Source organism: Nomascus leucogenys, chromosome 10 (genome assembly GCF_006542625.1).
Source record: "Nomascus leucogenys isolate Asia chromosome 10, Asia_NLE_v1, whole genome shotgun sequence".
NCBI lineage: Eukaryota > Metazoa > Chordata > Mammalia > Primates > Hylobatidae > Nomascus > Nomascus leucogenys.
This window is the reverse complement of record NC_044390.1, coordinates 18777476-18790216: the sequence shown is the minus strand read 5'-3', so window position 1 is coordinate 18790216 and position 12741 is coordinate 18777476. Positions and strand designations below refer to the sequence as shown.

At 34.6% G+C, this 12741-nt stretch overlaps 1 protein-coding gene across 1 annotated transcript in view; it reads right to left on the bottom strand.

The window, feature by feature from the left end:
- The window catches only part of MGAT4C (MGAT4 family member C), an 815317-nt gene that overhangs the window by 739656 nt on the left and 62920 nt on the right, over positions 1 to 12741 (bottom strand). The window lies entirely within an intron of this gene.

The following is a 12741-nucleotide window of genomic DNA, read 5'->3' as shown; positions in this document are numbered from 1 at the left end:
ATTACTGTTAACTCTACTCATCCTACTATTCAGTAGAACATCACAGGCTATTCTTCCTATCTAACTGTAGCTTTGCACCTGTTGACAATCTCTCATCATCCTCCCTCTCCCCTCCCTTCCCTACCTCTGGTAACCACTGTTATTTTGTCTACCTCTGTGAGAACAACTTTTAGATTCTACATATGAGTAAGATCATGTGGTATTTGTCTTTCTGTGCCTAGCTTATTTAATTTAATATAAATGGCCCTCAGCTTCATTCATGATGCTGCAACTGTCATAATTTCATTATTTTTATGGCTGAATAGTATTCCATTGTGTATCTATACCATGGTGTTTTTTATCCACTCATTTGTGGAGGAACATTCAGGTTGTTTCCTATTTGGCTTTTGTGACTAGTGCTGCAATAAAGACAGGAGTGTAGCCATCTCTTCAACAAACTGATTTTATTTCCTTTGGATACATATCAAATTGTATGATTGCTGGATCACACTGTAGTTCTACTTTTAATTATCTGAGGAACCTCCTTACTGTATTTCAGAATAGTTGTACTAATGTAGGTTACCACAAGAAGTACATAAAGTTCCCTTTTCTCCATATCCTTACTAACACTTGTTATCTTTTATTTTTGAATAGTAGCTATTACTACTGGAGTAAGGTTATATCTCATTTTAGTTTGATTTGCATTCCCCTGATGATTAGTGATGTTGAGCATGTTTTCCAGTATCTGTTGGCCATGTGTATTTCTTCTTCAGAGAAATGTCTATTCAGGTATTTTGCTCATTAAGAAACAGGGTTTTTGTATGTGTGTTGCTGTTGAATTACTTAACTTCCTTATATATTGAATGTTAATATTTTATCAAATGTAGAGTTTGCAAATATATTCTCTCATTCTGTAGGTTGTCTCTTTTCTCTGTTGATTATTTCCTTTGATTTGTAAAATGTTTTAGTTCTATGGAATCTCATATGTGAATATTTACTTTCGTTTGCTGGAATTCAATGGAACCACAAAAGACCCCAAATAGCCAAAACAATTTTGAGCAAAAATAACAAAACTTATGTTATCACACCACCTATCTTCAAAACATACTACAAAGTCATAATGATGAAAACAGCATGGTACTGGAATAAAAACAGATACATAGACTAGGAGTAATATAAAGCCCACAAATAAACCCACACATCTACAGTCAATCAATTTTGACAAAAGTACCAAGCACTCACAATGGGGAAAAGACAGCCTCTTCAAAAAATAGTGCTGGGAAAACTGTATATACACATGAAGAAGAATGAAAGTAGACCCTTATCTCTCACCATATGCAAAAAATAACTCAGAATGGATTAAAGACCTCAATGTAAGTCTAAAAACTATCAAATCACTAGAAAAAAACTAGAAGAAAGCTCCGTGACATTGACTTAGGCATGGATTTTTGTTTTTGATTTTGTTTTTGTTTTTGTTTTGGATACGTAGGTTTTCCAAGTAGCAAATACCAAATGTAAAATGAGTGATTCAAATTCAATGAGAATGCAGAACTGTTAGAGGCTTCCACTTCATTCAAGATGGAGTAAAAAATGATCTTATTGCCTGAAACAACCTAAGAAAAGAACAAACAAACAAAAAATATATACACAATATGTAATGAAACAGCTTTAGGGACACCAGGCAAGAAAGGATAGTGATCCCAGAGAAATAAGAAACAATATGGTGAGTTCCACAATGTTCCAGCTCACTGCCTTGTAGAATGTCCAGGGCATAGAAAAGAAAAGGGGAATTCAACTGAAGTTTCAAAAATGCCCTTACTTAAAAAGACTTTGCTGAGAGTACTCCCAGCTCAGGGGAGAGAACCACATCTACAACAACACAAATGAATCTCAAAGTAATTATGTGGAATGAAAGAAGCCAGATAAAAAGTATATGTGGTGTATAATTCCACTTATATAAAACTAGAAAATGCAAACTCATTTATATTGATAACATATCAGTGATCACATTGTGGCAAGGATTTGTAGGAAGAGATAACTCAAAGATACAAGGTAACTTTTGGAGGTGATGGGTATGTTCACTATCTTAATTTTGTTCAGTTTCACAGGTGTATAAATGTGCAAAAACATATATTGTGCATTTGAAATATGTATATTTTATAGAATTCAATTATACCTCAATAAAACTAAGAAATTGCTGATTTGGGCATAATGTTTTGGAAAGTTGAGTTTTGTGACTGGCCTTCATGGAATGATAGCACTTAGTAAAAGAAAATGAAATAAAAGGCCAGCCTTTCTTTGATGAATACTCCAAATACCAGGGAAGTAAGCTAAGGGTTTTGGGAGGACTGTAACTTGATGCATTTGGCTTGAATATTGGTTAATTTGGGTCATTGTGACAGTACTGAGGTAGTTTGAGGCTAAATTTTATTATGGGTTTAGTGTAATTATTTACAAAGACATTGTATTTTTTCCTATTGCCACAAAAGTAGTGGAATAATACAATGCAAATTTATTATTTTGTAGTTTCCTATTACCACTGTAACTTCCTATTACCACTGTAACAAATAACCACAAACTTAGTTGCTTAAAACAACACAAATCTATCCTCTTATATTTCTGGAGATCAGAAGTCTAAAATCAGTTTTATTAAGTTGAATTAAAGATATCAGAAGTCAGGCTGCTCAGGAGAAGCCTGATTCCTTTTGGATGCTCTCATGGGAGAATTCATTTTCTTGACTTTTTAGTGGCAACTTCTAGTGGCCACCTGCATTCCTTGGCTTGTGGCTACTTCCTCAATCTTTAGAGTGCATCCCTTCAACCTCTGCTTCCATCTTCATATTGATGGCTATTCTCTTGAGCTTTTTGCTTCTCTTTCTTAAGGACCTTTGTGATAGAATCTAGTGCCCCACAAAATAATTCAAAATAATATATCTTCTTAAAATTCTTAAAATACCTCTGTAAATTCTCTTTGGCATATAGAATAATATTCATAGTTTCTCAGGATTAGGACATGATATCTTTGTTAGGGGGGCATTATTTAGCCTGCCACAACTGGTTAGCTGAGTCCTCTGCTCAGGGTCTTAACAGGCTGAAATAATGGTGAGGGATAGGCTGCACTTCTTTTTTTTCTTAGACAGGGTCTTTCTTTGTTGCCCAGGCTGGAGTGCAGTGGCATGGTCATGGCTCACTGCAGCCTTAACCCCCTGACTTAAGCATTCCTCCCACTTCAGCCTCCCGAGTAGCTGGGACTACAGGCATAAGCCACCACACCTGCTAATTTTTGTATTTTTTGTAGACATGGGGTTTCACTATGTTTCCCAGGCTTGTCTCATACTCCTGAACTCAAGCAATCGGCTGGCCTCAGCCTCCCAAAGCTCTGGGATTACAGGAGTGAGCCACCTTGCCTGGCCCTAAGGCTACACTCTTACACGGCCCTGGGTCCTTTTCCAGACTCATTCAGGTAGTTGACAGAATTAAGACTATGCAACTGAGGTCTCATTTCTTACTGGCTGTGAGGTGAGAGAGCCACGGTTTGTTGTTAGAAGCTGTCTTCAGGACCAGGTAATATGGCTCTCTCACATAGCTGCTCAAACTTTCAAATCTACAAGGGACAATTTCTCGCATCATTTTGCTGGTATCTTAAATAACCTTAGTTCTGTGTCCCTCAGCATTTTCCCCTGGTTAAGTAAGCAATGAAAAAACCCATTGAATACTTTCATTACATGTTTTAAGAAAAAGCAGAAGCCCTTTGAATATGTTTTTGACATTTAAAAACATTTTGTCCTATTTTAAAGCCTCTACTTATCACTTGTTAACAAATAATAAACACATTTTCAAAGTAGAGAAATATGTCATCATAAAGCAGTAGCAGGTTCAAAACAGACAAATAAAAGAGCCACATTGATGATGCTCAATGCTCCTTTCTGCCATTTTCAAATGAAAAGCAAATACAAGAAACTCTAGTCTACAGGTGTTCAATATAAATCAGATATCATGTTATGACATATGTTTCTGTTCTCCATGGGATTTATGCTTCTTCAAGAGATTTTGTTACAAAATGTACCTTATTGCATTTTCTGATATTTTGAGAAGGAACAAAATCTAACACAATAAGCATATCTTAGGGCTTTGTCACTGGTGTAGAAAGAACATAATGAAGCACAACTTCACGTTCCTATTTTACTTGAAATAATAAAGAGAAACTATCAAGAGAAAAATGTTAAGTGTGACTCAAAACAAATTGTAAGTAAGTGACAAGGGGAATGGCAAAAGTGTGAATTATCTCTCTGGCTTATAAACAAAATTATGAATCTGTTCTGCTATTCTTAATTCCTTTTGCCTTTACAAGGGTATATTGAAAACTAGATAGGGTAAAACTTCCCCACTTTACTCCTTTCAGGTCTGCATTCATATGCAGTATTTTTTTTCATGTTACTGCAACCATACCTAAACCTATGTATACTGTGGAATACAGTGCTCATTTGATATCGTATTAATGTCTTTCACTGGATTTTAATTAGCTTTCTTCATTTATATTATGTACTCAATTTATAAACAACTAGAAAGCAGAAATCGTTTTATATATCTTTGTATCACCAATGTCCATATCTATGCTTTGAATACTATCCAAAAATAATTCATAATGATTCTGTAGACAATTTCAATAAAACCAATTACAATATTGCACATTATTTTGAGCATTTTGTAATCTTTGGATTAATTTTTTACTGGTATAGGGACAAACATACACAACTGAACTCAATAACACACACATAAATGTGTGTGTGTGTGTGTTGTGTATTGTGTAACTGCAGAATTCCTGACACATAATAGTTGTTCTATAATTGGTAGTTAAAATTACACTTATAGATCATTTCATCGAGGATTTAGCTGAGCTCTGTATATCTAGAATACAGTTAAGAATGACCAGTATGGTACTGATACCACAACAGAGACATAGATCAATGGATCAGAACAGAGCCCTCAGAAATGATGCCGCATATCTACAACTATCTGATCTTTGACAAACCTGACAAAAACAAGAAATGGGGAAAGGATTCCCTATTTAATAAATGGTGCTGGGAAAACTGGCTAGCCATATGTAGAAAGCTGAAACTGGATCCCTTCCTTACACCTTATACAAAAATTAATTCAAGATGGATTAAAGACTTAAATCTTAGACCTAAAACCATTAAAATCCTACAAGAAAACCTAGGCAATACCATTCAGGACATAGGCGTGGGCAAGGACTTCATGTCTAAAACACCAAAAGCAATGGCAACAAAAGCCAAAATTGACAAATGGGATCTAATTAAACTAAAGAGCTTCTGCACAGCAAAAGAAACTACCATCAGAGTCAACAGGCAACCTACAGAATGGGAGAAAATTTTTGCAACCTACTCATCTGACAAAGGGCTAATATCCAGAATCTACAATGAACTCAAACAAATTTACAAGAGAAAAACAAACAACCCCATCAAAAAGTGGGCAAAGGACACGAACAGACACTTCTCAAAAGAAGACATTTATGCAGCCAAAAAAACACATGAAGAAATGCTCATCATCACTGGCCATCAGAGAAATGCAAATCAAAACCACAGTGAGATACCATCTCACACCAGTTAGAATGGCGATCATTAAAAAGTCAGGAAACAACAGGTGCTGGAGAGGATGTGGAGAAATAGGAACACTTTTACACTGTTGGTGGGACTGTAAACTAGTTCAACCATTGTGGAAGTCAGTGTGGCGATTCCTCAGGGATCTAGAACTAGAAATGCCATTTGACCCAGCCATCCCATTACTGGGTATATACCCAAAGGACTATAAATCATGCTGCTATAAAGACACATGCACACGTATGTTTATTGCGGCACTATTCACAATAGCAAAGACTTGGAACCAACCCAAATGTCCAACAACGATAGACTGGATTAAGAAAATGTGGCACATACACACCATGGAATACTATGCAGCCATAAAAAATGATGAGCTCATGTCCTTTGTAGGGACATGGATGAAACTGGAAAACATCATTCTCAGTAAACTATCACAAGGACAAAAAACCAAACACCGCATGCTCTCACTCATAGGTGGGAATTGAACAATGAGAACTCATGGACACAGGAAGGGGAACATCACACTCCGGGGACTGTTGTGGGGTTTAGGGAGGGGGGAGGGACAGCATTAGGAGATATACCTAATGCTAAATGACGAGTTAATGGGTGCAGGAAATCAACATGGCACATGGATACACATATAACAAACCTGCACATTGTGCACATGTACCCTAAAACCTAAAGTATAATAATAAAAAAAAAGAATGACATATTAGCTTTATTCCATTAAAAATTTTGTAATCTAAAGCTTAGTATTTGATGTTAATTCTTATGTTCTGATGAGGATGATTTAGCCTATATTCAGAAACAGAGACTATATTTTTCATAGAACGTTAGTATTCTATGAATAATTAGGTGGAAAAAGCAGTTCGAATATAAATATCCATTTACAGTGACAACAATAGTATAGATATGGAGCAGTAACTGTATTTATATACCTGGTATACAAAATTTCTATGAATGCAGACTTTAAACTGTTTGAAAATATATGTATTATTTATATTAATTAATCTTTTTATTTCCCAGTATTAGTACAACACTAGAGAGTAGTGACTACTAAATAATATCTAATCAATACCATTCTGTTGTTTGTATTTTGTTAAATAATCAAATGTTTCAAGAAACACTGTATAATGGTTTCCCATGATTTCTGCTTTATATATATTTTAGGCCTCTCAAAACATACTAAAAATTATACATGATCCACAGAACTAGAATTGCAGAAGGAAGTTAAAAGACAATTTAAAAATAATTGTTGGCTGTGTATTTGCATAGATGATGTAGTAATCATAGAAAATGGTAATGAATTTCAGATGATTCAGGAATATATGTTAAACACCATAAGCATCAATTTATGTATGAATTTTTTCAACATGAGGACCAAAGTTTTATTCTCGAATATAGTTAATAATCTTAATCTTCCCTATTTGAAATGTAGGAGTCAAATTGGAAAAAGGGAAAAATAATAATTTTGGAATTAAGTGTATAAATTTTAAGTTGTTTTTCTAGAAATCTTTAGTTATAAGATATGTTATTATAAATATGACACGAACTTGAAGGAAGGTGTTGTGGGTTGAATTGTGTCTCCTTCCCCAAACTCATATGTTGAATTCTTAACTGTCAATACCTCAGAATGTAATTGTATTTGGAGATAGGGTCTTTACAGAGATCATTAAGTTAAAATGAGGTCATTAGGGTGAGTCCTATTTCAATACGACTGGTGTCCTTATAAGAAGAGGTAATTTAGGTACAGATCTGTAGAGAGATGATATGAAGACGTGGAGATAAGACAGCCATATTCAAGCTAAGGAAAGAGGCCTGGAACATATCCCTTCCTCATGGGCCTCTGAATAAACCATCTCTGTCACCACCATGATCTCAGACTCCTAGCCTACAGAATTGTATACAAATTTCTGATGTTTAAGCCACTCATTCTGAAGCACTTTGTCAAAGCAACCCTAGCCAAACTAGTATAGATTTTGGTACTGAGAAGTGGGGTGCTACTATAACACACATGGAAAAATATGAAAGTGGCTTTGGAATTGGGTTTTATGTAGAGGCTGGAAGAGTTGTAAAATGTATGTTATGAAGAGTCTAGATTTCCTTGGAAAGATTGATGGTAGAAATATGGTCATTGAAGGAATCTCTGGTAAGGACTCAGAAAAAAAAGAGAGCCGTAGAAAAAGTCTCTATCCTCTTAAAAAATACATATATCATTGTGTACAGAATGTAAGTAAAGATGGGCATGATGGTTGATGCCTGTAATCCCAGACTTTGGGAGGTCAAGGTGGGAGGATTACTTGAAGCCAGGAGTTTGAGACCAACTTGTTTATGTAAAAAAAAAGTATATATGTGTGTGTGTGTGTGTGTGTGTGTGTATGTGTGTGTGTATGAATGTTGGTAGAATGTTAAAGATGCTTTGGTAAGGTATTAGAGGGAAAAGAGAAACATTACTGAAACTGGGGGAAAAATGACCTTTGTTATACAGTAATGTAAAGTTTAGCCGAATTGTGTTCTAGTGTTTTGTGGAAACTAGAACTTTTATAAATTTGGATATTTAGCTGAGAAGATTTGTATTTTTTATAAAAAGTATTGATAGTATTCCTTCTCCTTATTTCTTATGGCAAAATACTAAAGGAGAGAGATAAATGGAAGAGGGAATTGCTAAACAAAAAGGAACCAGTATTTGAAGATATGGAAAATCCTCAGCCTATCCATATTGCAAAAAATCAGAAAGCCTGTTCTGGAGGAAACATCAAGGTTGTGGCTGAATGACCGTTTGCTAAAGAGATTGTATGTATGGCTCATGGGTCTATTCAACCATCTCACCAGAAGCTGGGATTGAAGATATGGTTATCCAGGAAAGATCTGTGAAGGATCTGTGAGGACTGTCCTCATGTTTGATGGCTTGGATGTCTGTGAATTGCATGGAGGCCAGAAAAATTTTTTGAGAATTCGATACATGCTGAAACACAGCCAGCTTCAACTGAAGAAAATAGAGATGGAACAAAATAAATGGATGGAACAAAATTCTACAGGAGGGAAAAACAGATTAATTGGCTGTGAATGTGCATTATCCCTTAATAAAAAGATTGAATTACCTTGCAGGCAGTGCAGAAGTTGGCATTTCTGCCACTACAACAGGCCCACGAGTAGGTTTGTCTTCTCCTTGGTTCTAAATGGCAAGGCTTCCTCTAAAGTTTCAAAAGAACAGGCCATTGCCACCTAAGGCTGAGGAAATGAGGCTGCCACCCTGGGGGAGCCCAAAGAATAAGACTGCTACCATGATGGGCCCAGATGATGTAAGATTTGGCTCCAGAGCTGTCAAAGAGGATAATTTTTAAGATTTAAAAGCTGATAGAATTTTCCCTACTAGCTTTTGGACTTGCTTGGAATGCATAACCTCTTTATTTCTGTTTTCTTCCTTTTGAAATTGAAACGTATATCCAATTCCTATCCCACCATCGTATTTTGAAAGAAGATAACTTGTCTGGTTTCACAAGTTCATAGCTGGAGAGTAATTTTGCCTCAGGATGAATCATACCTGGAGTCTCACCCACACCTGGATCAAATGGCATTTAAATGAGATTTGTGACTTAGAGTTGATTCTGGAATGAGTTAAGACTAGGGGCTGCTGGGATGGGGTGAAGGTATTTTGCATGTGAGAATGGCATACATTTGTGGGGGGCAGAGCGTGACATGCTGTGGGCTGATTATTCCCCCCTTCCAATTCATATATTGTAGCCTTAATCCCTAGTACCCCAGAATGTGACTATATTTGATGATCACTTTACAGATATAATTAAGTTAAAATGAGTTATTTGGGGTAGGTCCTAATCCAACATGACTGATGTCTTAAAATGAGCTCATTAAGGTAGGACCTAGTCCACTACGACTGGTGTCCTTATTAGAAGAGTAAATGTAGACATACCAACATCTACAGAGGGAAGAGGATATGAAAACACAGGGAGAAGACAGCCATCTGTAAGCCAGGGAAAAAGCCTCCCCTTTTGGCCCTCAGAAAGAACCTACCCTGTTGACACCCTCAAAAATGTGAAAAAATAAATTTATACTTTTTAAGTCACTGGTCTGGGGTACTTTGTTATGGCAACCCTAGCAAACTAATATAGAAGGCAACCAACACAAACAAACAAACCAACCAAAAACTTCTTAATATTTTCCTGCTGAGGAATTAATATTTTCCTATCTTACTATTTTCCTACAGCTGAGTAGGAAGGAAATAGAAAATTTGACATTTATAGCTACCACAGGGCATGTGATTCTACTGTATAATAAATCTAATAATTTATATTCATATCTCTTAACTATGTATAAGGCAAGTGATATATGTATGTGTGTGTGCATGTGTGTGTATATATTTGTATACTTTTAATTTTGAGCTCTTTCATGGAAAGGATATTTTAAAACTCTTCTTTGTAATTACATATAATATTATATATTATGTAAAGCTTCCACATTGTATAAGATTATGTAAAATACTTAACTATAGATTATTTTACATTAATTCCATTTAACTAAAACATGTCAGTTTAACAGGTTCACATTTTTTTAAAGTAACTTCTTTTTTTTTTTTTTTTTTTTTAGTGAGAATCTCACTTTCTCACCCAGGCTGGAATACAGTGGCATGACCTGGGCTTATTGCAACCTCTGTCTTTTGGGTTCAAGTAATCCTCTCGCCTCAGCCTCCTAAGCAGCTGGGAGTACAGGTGTGCACCATCCTGGTGTGCTAATTTTTGTATTTTTAGTAGACATCAGATTTCACTATGTTGGCCAGGCTGGTCTTGAACTCCTGACCTCGAGTGATCTGTCCACCTGGGCTCCTAAAGTGCTGGGATTACAGGTGTGAGCCACCACACCCAGCCAGCCTTAACAAGTAACTTCTAAGGTTTCTTTCTTTCTTTCTTTCTTTCTTTCTTTCTTTCTTTCTTTCTTTCTTTCTTCTTTTCTTTTTCTTTCTTTCTTTCTCTTTCTTTCTCTCTCTCTCTTTCTTTCTCTCTCTCTCTCTCTCTCTCTCTCTTTCTTTTCTGTTAGCCATGCACCTAAACATAGGTGAAAGGAAATCAGTTAATATGGGTATATTTGATATATTTCTTTGAAAACTTATCTGTCTCACTGTTTGGCTTGGCTGCATTCTCAAATGACTATAATTATTCTATTCTCAAATTTTTCTCCTGTGGAAAAGAAATCATGTTTGCCTTAGTGCAGTTTGTATATAAAATAATTCACTGCATTTATCAATTTAATTCCAATTAGCTTTCCTTAACCTGTAAATATGATTCTTTATTACTATAAAAGATTTTAATTTACCATTCAAAAGGATTTTAAATATTTTAAAAAGCATTTTGAAGAAAGCAGCAATTCAAGCAGTTTCATACTTCATCTTAATAAGAGCACTAATTTAATGATTGAAATAGAGTTGGTTCTATAATGAGGTCTCGTGAGTACTTCATTATGTGATAAATTAACACACAAAGGCAACCAATTCTTGGAAATTTAAAAGAGAACTATTTGAGAGAAAAGAATCAATGTAATAGATTATCCACAGGTCAAGTATTATTAAGCAGAAATAATTGTTTGGTGGCTAACTTTTGTAAACATACCAAAGCCTTGTCTTTTAAAAACATATACATTGCATAATAGAAAGCAACAGGCCTTTAGTAAGTGGATTTTTCTATTCAGTAAAAAGAGCCATGAAATAGACATTGCAACTGATTGTTTAAAATGCTTTGCACACAGGCACAGACACAATCTCTCAGTCTCCTGTGAATTAGCAAATTGGTGAGTCACTTCTCTGTGTCTTTAACTTGGACATGTTTACAGACTATTTACCATCCTACTGAACATAGTATAAAACTCTAAAACTTAACATAAAGCCATGTGGATAAACATAAGCACATCCATCAATTTTTAAATTCATATATATATTTAACATAGATAACAATGCTATGTATTATACAAGCAATGCATATATGATGTATGATATATAATTAAAATATTTATAAATAAATATATACTTATTTAATTATTTAAAAATTATGCTTGCTGAGTATCTAGTACAAACATGGATGCACAAAGGCATTGTCCTGGCTTGCCAGGAGGTAAAGGTCTCATGCAGATGTCAGACATACAAGCAAATAAATAAACTAAAGTTTTATAAATGCTATCAAAATGGTATGTGAAAGTGCTACGGGTAGGAGGAAGGGGAACTTAACATTTTTGAAGGGGGTTAAAAAAACGGTCTCACAGAAGCACTGCTATTTATTTACCACATGGATAGTAACCTTTGAAAGAAAAAGGATAATGGTGCTCAAATGCACAATCTTATCGTTTGCTAGACTAAATAATTTTGTATTTCTGAATCTTCACTTATTTCTATTTTTCTAAACTTTTAAAGTTTTGATTTTTTTTCTTCTTTACCCTGAAATATATATATAATATATTTGTAATTACTTGAGTCACTATCAATCATGAGATTTTATTTTTTCCTTTATATTGCACAATAGATTTGTTTGCAAAACAATTCAAGAGAATAATCCATAACAATTTGACTGAATGAATAACTTATGACTTAAAAGTTCCCAACTTTGCATATAAAATCAATGACGTTTTTGTTTATTTTATAAATACCTGAATTAAACTGGTGAGAGTGAGAATCTGGGACTAATATAAAGATATTAATAGAATAAAATCTATAGAGCTTGATGATTGAGTAGATGTGGGAATTGGCTAAAATAAGCCAATATAAGATTAAATGTGTTTTAGCTCAGGGACCATTGACAATGGAAATACTTGCCACGGTAGGACATTTTGAAAAAGAGTCTGTTTCAGAGAGCAGAAATGGGAATGATAAAAAATAGTTTTGAATATATTGCATTTGAGTATTTATTTATAAAACATTTTATTAATTTAATGTTACTAAAACAAAGATGAATTAGAACACTTATAACAGTTTTTTTTTTCCTTTTGGCTTAAATTTGTATAAATGTTTCCGTGTATGAGGTTAATTGTAAGTTGATATGAAGAATAAATTTAAGATATCATGTTACCCTTCAACATTTTTATAACAGGGGAAGTAAAACTTATTCAAATATAACTAAATAGCCTGTGAGAGGATGAATACCTT